The following is a 13,583-nucleotide window of genomic DNA, read 5'->3' as shown; positions in this document are numbered from 1 at the left end:
GTCCTCGCCTCTCAGTAGCTCCGCTTGCTTCCATATTTCACATTCGCTGGCTATCTTGCGCAACACTCACGCAGGCATGGAGTTTTGCCGTCAAACACAATGCCATTGCGGTGCTTCCATAGTTCCTATATGGCCAGCAGGCAAACAGCGCGCACCATCCTTGCTCTTCTCCTCAGTAGGTGGTCGTGGCCGTGCCTTGCGCACCATTCCGGTAGTGATTCCCCATGCACGGTTCGGCGTGTCCCATGCCCAACGCGGGCATCGTGTCCCATTATAAGATGTATAATTATAATCCCAGTAATGCAACTGAATTTATGTACAATACTAAACTGGTACAAAGTAGTAGTGTATTAGTGTCGGGTAACCACAAACACGTGCGAGCATGTTGGGTGGGTTATTTGTGCGAATGCAACTCTCCAACGTCTAACGTGTGGCCAGTTTATTCCCACCATCTAGTCTAGAAAAAGAAGAAGGAAAAAACAGCGCCAAGATGGCTTCAAAACAGCTGTAAGAAAACATGAGTCCAATTCCAAAGCAACCTGAGAGTTTTTTTTTTTTTTGCGGCTGAAGAGTGTATTCCCTTCAACTTGAAGTTTTATTAAAGCAACAAGTCTCATTGTATGAACAACTGAAAAGACAATCATGCAAAGATGTAATCTCAAACTGGGAGTTGAGAGCCGCTCATCCACCGAGATTTGTTTGACTTGTGAGAAATACCAGCCATTGGCTCCCGTGGCCACTGAAAAGTAGAATAAACCCTTTCACGTTTCACTTGCTAGCTGTCCGGCTTTAGGTTGGTGTAAAAGCCAAAGGCATCAAGTTGTTGATTGTGGAATGGAATGGAATCCACATCTTCAATCACCAACAAACACTCAGACATAGTGGTCATACATATGTCTATTTTTTTATCTGTGGTCTCCTTGCTTATGCCATGATGTGAATAAAGCACCTAATACACGAATGTTTTTTCTTTTGTCTTATTAAGGCATCTTCGAGACGGACCCTCAAACCACCTGCATACGTCTGGACCATGTAGACCAGACGCAGTTTGCGAAACAATGCGGGCCTATATCGGTCCGCCGAGTGGTCCAGACATACTTTTTTCAGCAAACTTCAGACAAACGTGTGTGGCCTTGCGGAAGCCTGGACAACATACATGTAGAACTCCAACACCCTGGCCCATCGAAAACCCTTTCCGGACCCCACACCTTCATCCTCATCATTCTCTCTCCTTCATTATTTCTCTCTTGCCTTCGCCGCTGCTCCATCATCCCGGACGCCACACCACAACCCTGCCAGAACTCTACGTCTCCGTCACCTCCAGCGTTCCAACCGGCCTCCACCCCGCTTCTCCTCCGTCGCGCATTTCACCCTGACACTAGTATAAGTTACTCCCCACTATGATCAGCCTTCACTATATGAATACGCCAACGAACAAACTAATTAAGTGTCTTGGTTTGAAAGCCACGTGTCAGCAAGCAAGGCATCGTCGACTCAGGCCGTGCTTGTCCTCGGTATATTCTGTCGTTGTGCCTACTAGGCGAGGTGTGTAAATAGTACTAGTATACTATGATAAAATTACAATAGTGTACTTTTCAGAGAATCAAGGAGCAGCGAATCATCATCAGTTAAAAATTAAGTGCTACTCAAGTAATGGTGAATGTGCAGGCTGCCTTATCCTAGTACTAGTACTCCCAGATTGGGCTCCTTTTCCTCCGGTAAGCAAAACGATTTGTTTAACAGTTGCGATTTGTTTAGAGAGCAGTTGAACAATCATGCATCCTACTAGTATTATAGTGAGAAGGATTCCAACTTCATTTTAAAGTGCATTATTACAGTCAGTACCGACCTCCCCCAGATACTATTGCTGGTGCAATCTGCAATGCAAGAAGGCCTTGACACTTGGAGGCGTGAAGGCCATAAAATAACATGAAATAATTGACAAGTTTTACTAGTATATAATTGGAGTATGCAGCTGCGGTTGTCAAAATGGCATGCATCTACTTCTGATGCTGCAGCGCAGCGGAAAGATGACTGGGCCGGCCGTCGATCTATCTTGCACATATACTACATGCGAGCAATACATGTGTTGTGCTCCGTCCGCGTGATGTAGCCTACTTACATCTTTGACAGATTGTCACTGCACCTACACTACACTTGATACGATCATCCTCTTTCTCTTTTCCTCTTCCTCTTCCCCACCACGGCGCAATGCAACGACGGGGTTGTTTGACAATTGAGTCCATGTAAGGCCATTGTAGAAGTTTCGCAAAAAAAAAGAGCTATTGTAGTTGTAGCAACAACAATATCCACAACTCCCGCAAATAAAAAAACAATATCCACAAGGTCTTAAAGTTGGCCAATAAACTTTATCCACAAACTCATCCAAGTAGTAGTGGACTGATATATGCTTGTTGACACGTAAACACGCTTAGCCTTTAACCACGCTAGGGTGACAGGTATATATGTACATGCCCATGTGTGTGGCCCTACTGATTAGCTCCAAGTGGCCAGGCCGGGTAGGCGTGCACCCATCGGCTGCTCTGACATCTTCCTTTTGTCCTTTGACATAAATGGCTGGTCTCACATCTTAGGTCCTGTTTGGATCCATGGTTAGAGTTAGTTTGAGCTAGTTTGGGCTCAAATAGCCTAAAGTATCCTAACATGAGGGCTAGTTTGAGCTAGTTGCATCTAAACCACCCAAAAAAACTATCCCACCCAAGAGGTGCTAATTGAAGCTAGTTCTTCTAGTGCATTTATTGTCAATCTAACCCTGTCATCCAAACACCACTTTGACTAGAGTTAGTTCAGAGTTAGTCATGAGCTAGAAACTAACTCTAACCTCTAGCTAAGTTAGAGTATCCAAACAGGGCCTTTGTGGCACCAAACAAAATGATTGCTCTCCTGGCAGGCGGATCATATCTTGTTTGGTCGAGTTTTGGGCAAATCATATTTTGTGCCCAAGACTTGGACCATCCAAGGCACATTAGCATTGATGGTCGGGGCGACCGTTTACAGAAAACACATGTATTCGCAAGATTGCCAGACCATGTATGGGGCTGATGCCTGACGGGCACATCTATGTGCCGCGTGCGAGCTGTAAATCCAACTCACATACAACATTGTAATAAATGGGCCGGCCCAAGAAACACAGTTTCTTCGTTGGTTTAGATGTTCTTTCTTTCTTTTTTCAAAGAAATATATATTTTGAAATACCCTAACATGTAAATATTGTATTTAAATTGTTTATAACATTAGCAAAATATTCACATGTTAAAAAAACAGTTTGTGACATTTTGAAAAAATGTTTATACAATGTGACAAAATGTTTGCATAATTCATGAAAGATATTTCATACCATTCAAAAAAATTGCACATGCCATTTAAAAAATCACATGATTAATAAAAACATGTTCGTGATATTTTTGAGAAATATTTAGGCAATTTTTAGAAATATTCACGTAGTTCAAAAAATCTTTATACAATATTTGTGGAATTGTAAAATGATATACAATGTAAAAATGTTCTCATAGTTAAAAACTGATTATTGCCATTAAAAAATGTACTGTCTATTTGGAAAGTGTTACCATTAAAAACTTACTATTGTCATCAAAAGAATATTGTGTTTTCATAATTCAAAAACAATATTTCGCACCATTCAAAAAATGTACGTGGCATTGTTTAAAAAATTGACCTTATTAAAAAACACGTGCGTGATATTTTTGAAAAATGTTTATGCAATGTTTAAAAATGTTCATGTAGTTAAAAAATCTTTGTACAATGCTTATGGAATTTTGAAAATTGATTATACCATATATAAAACATGTTATTGTAGTGGAAAAATAATTATTGCCATTTGAAAATTGTACACCATCTATTTGGAAAGTGTTACCACTAGCAAATGATTATTTGATAAAAATGACGCAGCAGGCGAAATAGGTTTTTTTAGCAAGAGCACGCCAAATAGGTGTTCCTCCTATTCACAGCGGATCTTATTTCACGCTTAAGCAGCCGTTTGCAAACGGGTGCCTGACGCGCTCCAGTGCTGGGCCGGCCCCATAGAGGTTTCTTTCTTCTCTGTTTTAATCAGAAGAAAAGACGCGCACTAATCATGATTCAAACCAGCGTCCTCCCTCACCTAGTACCGCAGGTGTAACCACCACACCACCACAAGGGATCTGCTAAGATTAAACTTTTCTTTCTTTTCCCTATTCCATTTTCCCTTTTCCTCTTTTGTTTTCTGCTTTTTCTTTTTTTTTTCTTCCTAGTTTGATGAATTGTTTGAAAATACGTGAACTTTTCTTCAAATCGACGAACTTTTTTTGAAATTCAATGAACATTATTTTTCAAACAGATGAACTTTTTTCAGATTTGTGAACTTTTTTTCAAATTTGATGAGCTTTTTTCAAATTTCATGAATTTTTTTGAAAAAAATGGATGAACTCTTTTCAAATCCGATGATTTTTTTTTCAAAATTGATGAACTTTTTTCAACTTCTGTGCATCTTTTTTGAAAGTTTCGTGAAGTTTTGTTCAAAATCCACGAACATTTTTGAATTCGTAAACTTTTTCATTTTTTGCGAACTTTCTGGTTTTTTATATTAATCAACGTGAATAAAGTTGACTATATGTTAATGTTTGTATGAAAAGAGGGGTCAAATAGTATTATTTCCTAATAACATGCAACAAATCGAGCTTGGTCTAGTGGTGAAGGCTCGAAGCTGTTGACTTTGACATGCAGAGATCGATTCCCACTGTGCCCGAATTAGAGCATCTCTACCAGACTCCGTATAATGCTTCGACCCGCAAAATAACGATCAAAATACAGGTTTCGCGAAAAAAGCCGCCCAATCAGACACTGTATAAGCGATAGACCGTTGGTGGGAGTCTAACTGTTATCGAAACCTTCATGCCGCTCCTGTACGCCGGCCATCCGCCCCGGCCGCCGCACTCGGCCGTGGCTCAACGACTCTCGAAGGGAGCTAGCTAGCTCGCTCAATCGATTCGAACAGCTAGCTAGCTAGCTCGATGTGTGCCTCTCCCGACGGCCGCTGGTCCCCAGAGTCCGGCCGCCTCCCGCGCCGCCCCGCGTCTTCCTCGTCCGCCCGTCCGTCGGCGGCCGCGCTGGCCTACACTATGTGCCGATTTCAAATTGGCGTGAGGAAGAGGACGACCAAAGAAAAAAGTGGGCTAGCTATGAGCCTGTTCGGCATATTCAGAGAATTTTTTTTTTACGGGTTGATTATACGGGATCGCCGCAGCTAAATCAACCCTTAAAACACGTTTTTATCGGCCCTTATAACGACTTTAAGGGTCCGCAATATACGGGGTCTGCTAGAAATGCTCTTAGCGCTGGCCGGCGCTTACAGCGCCAAATAGGAGCTCCCTTCACCCCCGTCATCCTGCAAGCTACAAATAGACACCGCAACGCCCAATGTAAGTGGAGTTGGGTAGTCCAAAGTTAATTTTTTTTTCTTGCTGTTTTCTGTTCATTGTTTTGCAATAGTTTTTTCTGGTTGTTTTTCTATTTTTTCCCACTTTTTTCCTGTTTATTTTATTTTTCTTTCTGTTCTTGTTTTTGTTTTGGTTTTCTTAATACACTGTGAAAAATTCCTTAACATGTGATGAATATTTTTCAAATACACATTATTTTTTTGTAATATGCATTGATTCTTTTAATATACAATAAATCTTTCTAAATATAATGAAAGTTTTTAATTATGCGATGAACATTTTCTAATACACACTACACTGAATATTTTTTAATATATGGTGAATTTTCCAATACACTATGAATGTTTTTTAGTACACACTGAATCTTTTTAAAACACATATTAATAATTTTCTAAAATATATTTTGATTTTTAAAAGTACTAACAAATAAGAGAAAGAAAACAACTTGCGCCAGAGTGGGTTGGACTACTTGCCCCAGCTTTCAAGGGAGCCTCTCCATCATGCCAACGAGCTTCGAGTAGGAGGTCTCCTTCCCACCCGCTATGTTGCTATACGGATCAGGTCACTTGGATCCTTTGTTTCTCGATTCCTGTGAGAGCTTCTATCCGCACGTTACGCAAGAATAGGTTTTTTTTTCCTATAAGCGTTTTGGGTTTTTGATGGTTTGTATTTCAGTTTTTTTTTGGCTTTTCGGTTTTAGCCCGGTTTTCTTTAGATTTTCGACAAAAAAAATTTGGGCGAAAAACTTCTTTTTTTGCGCGAGGCACATATATGCTTCTCTTGGAGGCACAAATTTGTTTCCTTGAGAGACAGACACAACTGTGCCTCTCGAAAAGGGAAAACACATTTCTTTTCTTCCAGGCGAGTCACAAATTTACTTCTCATGGAGGCGCAGGTTTGCTTTTGCGAGAAGCACAATTGTGCCTCTCAGAAAAGGAAGAGAACATGTTTTCTAATTTTTTTTCACGACACGCACGTATTTGCTTCTCGTGGAGGCACAAGTTTGCCTCTCAAAAAAATAAAAATACATTTTTTTTCTTTCACTAGTGCCACATATTTGCTTCTCGTGGAGGCACAAGTTTACTTCCGCGAGAGGCACAACTGTGCCTTTCGGAAAGGAAAAAAAACATGTTTTATTGCTTCCGCGAAAGGCACAAATTTGCATTTCATGGAGCACGGATTTGCTTTGTGAGAGCACAACTGTGCCTCTTTGGAAAGAGAAAGAAAATGGGGCAAAACCGTGCTTCCGGCTCAATATTTGTTTGTCTATTTTTTTCGGGTTTTCTATTGAAAAAAATATCAAAACGTATTAACATGGGATCTAGTTTCGAAGTTCTCGAGGCGAGAAATCAAACGATGAAAACGGTTCAGAATTTGAACGTATGTTTTAAGAGATAAAAAAGAGGGAAAACTCATAGGTTGCGACTGATGACACACATGCAGTATGCCACTAGTCGCACCTGACAAGGTGGGAATGACCTTTGTAAGGGTGACCCTTAGTGTTTTTTTTTATTGTTGAGCAGCACCCCTCAGTTAGTGATTTCAAAAATAACTTCTATTCCACACATGTGCCGCGCTGCTGGTAGGTCGGCTGGCCCGTCATTCAAGACTACACCTCAAGCGAGGCGCGCTTGGCCGACCCACTTTGGTGAGCTCACTTGAGCCTTTTTTTGGTTATTTCCCTCTTCGGTTTTTCTCGAAAAGACCAGATGTTGGTTTTTTACGAATTTAAATATTTGAAAATTTCATGTAAAATAAATTAAACAAAAATTCAACATATATTTAAAAATCCCTATATTAAAATAATTTCAGCATCTATAATAAAAAATATATGAGAAAAAGAACAAGAAAATGAATAAAATTTGAAAAAAGACGAAAGAAGGCGCAAAAGGAAAACAGGCGGGCGCTACGTGTCAGTTGCTGACATGCAGATTGGATCAGCCGCCTCCAAAGTTGTTGGATTCAGCGTGCACCATCCGATCTTGTCCAAAACCATTGCAACGTGGGTCGTGTTGTCATTGCAACTGGTAATCAGAGTGAAGCATGGAATTTGGTACATGTTGCAACGTGAGTCGGGCTGGCAACTCAACTTAGGCCTTGTTGCAATTCCTTGGCTGTCATGCGTGTGTCGGGCTAATGCAGGTTGCAACGTGAGCCGTGTTGCTACCCCGACTTGTGTCATGTTGCAAGTCCCTATGCATATCATGCGTGCGTGGGCATGTTGCACCTCGTTCGATAAAATTAGATCTAAGCGAGTCAACAATTGGTTGGTTGTTTTGAAGTGTTTTCTAGGGGAAAAACACTGAAAACCCCAAGGGACGGGAATAAAATAAAAAGGAGAATGACAAAACCATTGAAAACCTGAAAAACTAAAATAAAAAGGTAAAATTGGAGCGCACAGCCCGCCCGAGTGTCAGCGCATGCATGCGTTGATGTGACTATTTGATGTGTCAAATAGGAAATGCCATAGCGGGGCCATGCTCTATTTTGAACTGGTCTTCTATTATTAGCACCGGATGTAAATGAATTTTCTACTTTTATTTTATATTATTATATTTCATGTTTTTTCAAAATTCCATATATTTTAAAAATAATCATATATGAAAAATTCAAAAAATTATTGCACTTACAAAAACTAGCTAATTTTCATAAATTTTCAGATTTTATAAAAAATGTTCACATACATGAAAAACGATCACTAATTTTAATACGTTTGCCAGTTAAAAAAAATCATGAATGTAAAAAATGTTGACAAATTTTAAGGATGTTTACGAGTTATAAAAATGTCTACCAAAATTTGCTAAATATCAATTTTATAGAAGTATTGTTTGTTCTTAAATGTGTATGAATTTTTTAATATAACATAAATAATCAAAAAAATGTTAACCAAATCTTTCTTTAAGAATCTATCGAGGAGATATTTCAATGTTTTCCTATGTTACAACCGAACAACTATGCTCATAGTTAATCTGAGTTTTGTTCTGTACCGTCAACCTTTGGAGATTCCTAAAGCTTAATTTTATTTCCGTGTTTTACAATCTATCTACCTATCCTCCGTAACATTAAGCTTTTAATTGAAAGAGCCCACATTCAATTGAGTTCTCCAATTAAAATTGGGTCACCTGATTTTGATCAGGTCAACAATTTCTCAAATCTCTCTCATTCAGTTCATTTATACTATACACTATGCTTCCTAATTTTTAAGGCCTCACAATTAATTAAGGTATTAAATTTAGAATTAGGTCATCCGATTTTGAACGGGTCAACAATTTATCAAGCTCTCCCATTCAACTCTTTTAATTCACTATGTTCACTATTTTGAAGCTTTTTCATTCAATTGAGGTATTCAATTTTGAATTTGGTTTACGACTTTGACCGGGCCTACGATTTTTCAAATCAATCAGCAACAACATTCCTATAATAACATATCAATTTTGTTGGGGAACGTAGCATGCAATTTCAAAAAAATTCCTACGATCACGCAAGATCTATCTAGGCAATGCATAGCAACGAGAAGGGGAGAGTGTGTCTACATACCCTTATAGACCGAAAGCGGAAGCGTTAGTTTAACGCGGTTGATGTAGTCGAACGTCTTTGCGATCCAACTGACCAAGTACCGAACGTACGTCACCTCCGAGCACACATTCAGCTCGATGACGTCCCTCGAACTCTTGATCCAGCAAAGTGTCGAGGGAGAGTTTCGTCAGCACGACGGCATGGTGGCAGTGATGGTGATGTGATTCACGCGGGGATTCGCCTAAGCACTACGACAATATGACCGGAGGAGTAAACGGTGGAGGGGGGCACTGCACACGGCTAAGAAACAATTGATGTGCTTTGGGGTGCCCCCTGCCCCCGTATATAAAGGAGGAGAGGGGAGGAGGCCGGCCCTAGGGGGGCGCCAAGTGGGGGGAAACCCACTAGGACTCCTAGTCCTAGTCGCCCCCTTCCTTCTTTCGGAAAGAGAAAGGGGGAAGGAGAGGAAGAGGGAGAAGGAAAGGAGGGCCGCGCCCCTCCCCTTGTCCAATTCGGACTGCCCATGGGGGGGCGCCACCTCTTGTGGGCTGCCCTCTCTCTCCCCATGTGGCCCATGTGGCCCATTACTTTCCCCGCGGGGTTCCGATAACCCCTCGATACTCCGATAAATATCCGAAACACTCCAAAATCATTCTGGTGTCCGAATACTATCGTCCAATATATCAATATTTATCTCTCGAACATTTCGAGACTCCTCGTCATGTCCGTGATCTCATCCGGGACTCCGAGCAATCTTCGGTCACCAAAACACATAACTCATAATATAAATCGTCATCGAACATTAAGCGTGCGGACCCTATGGGTTCGAGAACTATGTAGACATGACCGAGATACATCTCTGATCAATAACCAACAGCGGAACCTGGATGCTCATATTGGTTCCTACATATTCGACGAAGATCTTTATCGGTCAAACCGCAATGACAACATACGTCATTCCCTTTGTCATCGGTATGTTACTTGCCCGAGATTCGATCGTCGGTATCCTCATACCTAGTTCAATCTTGTTACCGGCAAGTCTCTTTACTCGTTCCGTAATGCATCATCCCACAACTAACTCATTAGTCACATTGCTTGCAAGGCTTATCATGATGTGCATTACCAAGAGGGCCCAGAGATACCTCTCCGATACTCGGAGTGACAAATCCTAATCTCGATCTATGCCAATCCAACAAACATATTCGGAGATACCTGTAGAGCATCTTTATGATCACCTAGTTACGTTGTGACGTTTGATAGCACACAAGCTATTCCTCCGGTATTCGGGAGTTGCATCATCTCATAGTCAAAGGAATATGTATAAGTCATGAAGAAAGCAATAGCAATAAAACTTAACGATCATTATGCTAAGCTAACGGATTGGGTCTTGTCCATCACATCATTCTCCTAATGATGTGATCCCATTCATCAAATGACAACACATGTCCATGGTCAGGAAACTTAACCATCTTTGATTAACGAGCTAGTCAAGTAGAGGCATACTAGGGACACTTTGTTTTGTCTATGTATTCACACATGTATCAAGTTTCCGGTTAATACAATTCTAGCATGAATAATAAACATTTATCATGATATAAGGAAATATAAGTAACAACTTTATTATTGCCTCTAGGGCATATTTCCTTTAGTCTCCCACTTGCACTAGAGTCAATAATCTATATTAGATTGTAATGATTCTAACACCCATGGAGTCTTGGTGCTGATCATGTTTTTCTCGTGGAAGAGGCTTAGTCAACGGGTCTGCAACATTCAGATCCGTATGTATTTTGCAAATCTCTATGTCTCCCTCCTTGACTTGATCACAGATGGAGTTGAAGCGTCTCTTGATGTGTTTGGTTCTCTTGTGAAATCTGGATTCCTTCACTAAGGCTATTGCTCCAGTATTGTCACAAAGGATTTTTATTGAACCCGATGCACTAGGTATTACACCTAGATCGGATATGAACTCCTTCATCCAGACTCCTTCATTTGTTGCTTCCGAAGCAGCTATGTACTCCGCTTCACACGTAGATCCCGCCATGACGCTTTTCTTGGAACTGCACCAACTGACAGCTCCACCATTCAATATAAATACATATCCGGTTTGCGACTTAGAGTCATCCGGATCAGTGTCAAAGCTAGCATCAAAGTAACCATTTACGACAAGATCTTTGTCACCTCCATAAACGAGAACATATCCTTAGTCCTTTTCAGGTATTTCAGGATGTTCTTGACCGCTGTCCAGTGATCCTCTCCTGGATTACTTTGGTACCTCCCTGCTAAACTTATAGCAAGGCACACAAGAGGTCTTGTACATAGCATTGCATACATGATGAACCTACGGCTAAGGTATAGGGAATGACTTTCATTTTCTCTCTATCTTCTGCAATGGTCGGGCATTGAGTCTGACCCAACTACACACCTTGTAACACAGGCAACAACCCTTTCTTTGACTGATCCATTTTGAACTTCTTCAAAACTTTATCAAGCTTTGTGAAAGTCCAATTAAGCGTCTTGATCTATCTCTATAGATCTTGATGCCCAATATATAAGCAGCTTCACCGAGGCCTTTCATTGAAAAATTCTTATTCAAGTATCCTTTTATGCTATCCAGAAATTCTATATCATTTCCAATCAACAATATGTCATCCACATATAATATTAGAAAAGCTACAGAGCTCCCACTCACTTTCTTGTAAATACAGGCTTCTCTGAAAGTCTGTATAAAACCATATGCTTTGATCACAATATCAAAACGTATATTCCAACTCCGAGAGGATTGCACCGGTCCATAAATGGATCGCTGGAGCTTGCACACTTTGTTAGCACCTTTAGGATCGACAAAACCTTCTGGTTGCATCATATACAACTCTTCTTTAAGAACTCCATTAAGGAATGCAGTTTTCACGTCCATTTGCCAAATTTCATAAAATGTGGCAATTTGCTAACATGATTCGGACAGACTTAAGCATCGCTACGAGTGAGAAAATCTCATCGTAGTCAACACCTTGAACTTTGTCAAAACCTTTGTCGACAAGTCTAGTTTTGTAGATAGTAACACTACTATCAGCGTTTGTCTTCCTCTTGAAGATCCATTTATTTTCTATGTCTTGCCGATCATCGGGCAAGTCAACCAAAGTCCACACTTTGTTTTCATACATGGATCCCATCTCAGATTTCATGGCCTCAAGCCATTTCACGGAATCTGGGCTCATCATCGCTTCCTCATAGTTCGTAGGTTCGTCATGGTCAATTAACATGACCTCCAGAATAGGATTACCATACCACTCTGGTGCGGATCTCACTCTGGTTGACCTACGAGGTTCGGTAGTAACTTGATCTGAAGTTACATGATCATCATCATTAGCTTCCTCACTAATTGGTGTAGGAGTCACATGAACAGATTTCTGTGATGAACTACTTTCCAATAAGGGAGCAGGTACGATTACCTCATCAAGTTCTACTTTCCTCCCACTCACTTTTTTCGAGAGAAATTCCTTCTCTAGAAAGGATCCATTCTTAGCAACGAATGTCTTGCCTTCGGATCTGTGATAGAAGGTGTACCCAACTGTCTCCTTTGGGTCCTATGAAGACACCTTTCTCCGATTTTGGGTTTGAGCTTATCAGGATGAAACTTTTTCACATAAGAATCGCAACCCTAAACTTTAAGAAACGACAACTTTGGTTTCTTGCCAAACCACAGTTCATATTGTGTCGTCTCAACGGATTTAGATGGTGCCCTATTTAACGTGAATGTAGCTGTCTCTAATGCATAACCCCAAAACGATAGTGTAGATCGGTAAGAGACATCATAGATCGCACCATATCTAATAAAGTACGGTTACGACGTTCGGACACGCCATTACACTGTGGTGTTCCAGGTGGCGTGAGTAGTGAAACTATTTCACATTGTTTTAACTGAAGGCCAAACTCGTAACTCAAATATTTTACCTCTGCGATCATATCGTAGAAACTTTTATTTTCTTATTACGATGATTCTCCACTTCACTCTGAAATTCTTTGAACTTTTCAAATGTTTCACACTTGTGTTTTATCAAGTAGATATTTTCCCATATCTGTTCAAATCATCTGTGAAGGTCAGAAAATAATGATACTTGCCGTGAGCCTTAACACTTCATCGGACTGCATACATCAGTATGTATTATTTCCAATAAGTCAGTTGCTCGCTCCATTGTTCCGGAGAACGGAGTCTTAGTCATCTTGCCCATGAGGTATGGTTCGCAAGCATAAAATGATTCATAATCAAGTGATTCCAAAAGCCCATCAGTATGGAGTTTCTTCATGCGCTTTACACCAATATGACCTAAACGGCAGTGCCACAAATAAGTTGCACTATCATTATTAACTTTGCATCTTTCGGCTTCAATATTATGAATATGTGTATCACTACGATCAAGATTGAACAAACCATTTTTATTGGGTGTATGACCATAGAAGGTTTTATTCTTGTAAACAGAACAACAATTATTCTCTAACTTAAATGAATAACCGTATTGCAATAAACATGATCAAATCATATTCATGCTCAACGCAAACACCAAATAACACTTATTTAGGTTCAACACTAATCCCGAAAGTATAGGGAGTGTGCGA

The sequence above is a fragment of the Triticum aestivum genome, chromosome 2D, assembly GCF_018294505.1.
Source record: "Triticum aestivum cultivar Chinese Spring chromosome 2D, IWGSC CS RefSeq v2.1, whole genome shotgun sequence".
NCBI lineage: Eukaryota > Viridiplantae > Streptophyta > Magnoliopsida > Poales > Poaceae > Triticum > Triticum aestivum.
Note: the sequence above shows the minus strand (reverse complement) of the source record.